This window comes from Nannospalax galili, unplaced genomic scaffold (genome assembly GCF_000622305.1).
Source record: "Nannospalax galili isolate Female #2095 unplaced genomic scaffold, S.galili_v1.0 scaffold253, whole genome shotgun sequence".
Taxonomy (NCBI): domain Eukaryota; kingdom Metazoa; phylum Chordata; class Mammalia; order Rodentia; family Spalacidae; genus Nannospalax; species Nannospalax galili.
In genome coordinates, this window is record NW_008335287.1 from 4,174,389 (window position 1) to 4,176,216 (window position 1,828).

The 1,828-nt window shown below is 47.9% G+C and overlaps 1 pseudogene; it reads left to right on the top strand.

Moving 5' to 3' along the window:
- Positions 1 to 370: 370 nt before the first annotated feature.
- On the top strand, positions 371 to 1,394 carry LOC103731540 (annotated as a pseudogene).
- Positions 1,395 to 1,828: the final 434 nt, after the last annotated feature.

Sequence of the window (1,828 nt, forward strand, 5' to 3'; positions counted from 1 at the left end):
TGAGAGGCCATTGGAGTTAAATTTTAAAAAATTAAGGGCAAATAATGCTTGTTGTATAACAAGATTGGTATCCTTATAGTGGGGGCCATTGTCAGTAAGGTCCCCTCCCCCTCACGTCCCCTCTGGAGCACTGGGTGCCACCAGCTTGCAGCTCGGCTCTGGCTTTGGGGGCCGCAGTATCTGTGGGGTAGTGGCCCCGTGGAGGACAAGGTCAAAAGACCGGGTGGCAATGCCCAAGTGCAGCCTGAGGCAGCTGAGCGGTGGCCTCGGCAGCTGGGACCAGGCATTCTTCACTGGACAGCCAGACTGGGGCAGGCACCATTGAGGAGCCCCTGAGGAGCCCAGGAGGAGGCAGCTGGAACTCCCCTCCATGGCATCTGCAGCAGTGCCCAGGACACGAGAAAGGTGCAGCCGGGGGTTCCAGGCCTGTTCCACTCCCCAGCGGACTGCCACCCTTTGGCTGTCGAGGGTTCGGCCAGCGGGTGTCTGTGGAGAGCCCTCCTCCTGGTTGCTGGACAGGCACAGCTGGCTGCTATGCTATGGCTTCCTCTACCTGGCACTCTATGCTCAGATATCCCAGTCCAAGTGTGGCAAACGGAGCGGCTCCTGCTTTTTAGGCTGCTGTGTCAACTCCACCTGCCTGTGTGACCTGGGCTAGGTGGGGGACCACTGCCAGAACTGCCAGGGCAGGTTCAAGTTAACAGAATCTTCTGGATATTTAACAGATGGGCCAATTAAGTATAAATATAAAACTAAATATACATGGCTAATTGAAGGCTATCCAAATGCAGTGTTAAAGTTAAGATTCAATCATTTTGCTACAGAATATAGCTGGGATCATATGTATGTTTATGATGGAGATTTCATATATGCACCTTTAATAGCTGTACTTATTGGTTTGATTGTCCCTGAAGTAAGGGGAAATGAAACTGTGCCTGAAGTTGTTACATCTGGCTATGGACTATTACACTTTTTTTAGTGATGTTGTATATAATCTAACAGGTTTTAACATTTTTTATTCAATCAATTCTTGTCCTAACAATTTCTCTGGTCATGGAAAGTGTACAACTAGTGTCTCTGTTGTAAGTCAAGTGTATTGTGATAAATATTGGAAGGGAGAAGCATGATATATTCCTTACTGTAAAGCCAATTGTGGCAGTCCAGATCATGGCTACTGTGACCTAACAGGAGAAAAACTGTGTGTCTGAAATGATAGTTAGCAAAGTCCTGATTGCTCTTTGAATGTTCCTTCAACTGAGTCTTACTGGATTTTGTCCAATATTAAGCCCTTTAGTCCTTCTGTAGATCGTGCTTCACATAAAGCACTTTTACATGGGAAGTTAATGTGGGTGATTAGTGGGTGCCCTACTAGGGCATCTAACCCTATATTTTGAACATTGGCACATCTATTGTGCTCTCCTTGTTGTTCACTCTCATCTTAATAAGCAGCCTTCCATAAGAGGAAGTCACCTCCCTGTAAACAGGCATGGGCAATATGCTGCCAATCATAGGGGGTATTGGCTGCATGGCTGACTGTATTTAAAAGTTGACTAAACCGGGGGGAATGGATATGATCCTCAAGTGCCGCCTTGTGTAATTTTTTTAAGGTGTCATGGGAATGTGGATTGCAGACATTTGGGGTTTGTTGGCCCTGAGCAATCATGACAGGAAAGAACTGTGGGGTGTTGTCCTCTGAACCAGACAGAAAGTAAGGTGGGGGAAGGGGCTTTTAGTCTTCCTCTCCCAGAGAGGGGCAAATGGGAGGGGCTCCCCCACAGCCAGCACGGGGCAGAGGCAGATGGCTAATGCCCTGTAATGGTGCAGCAGA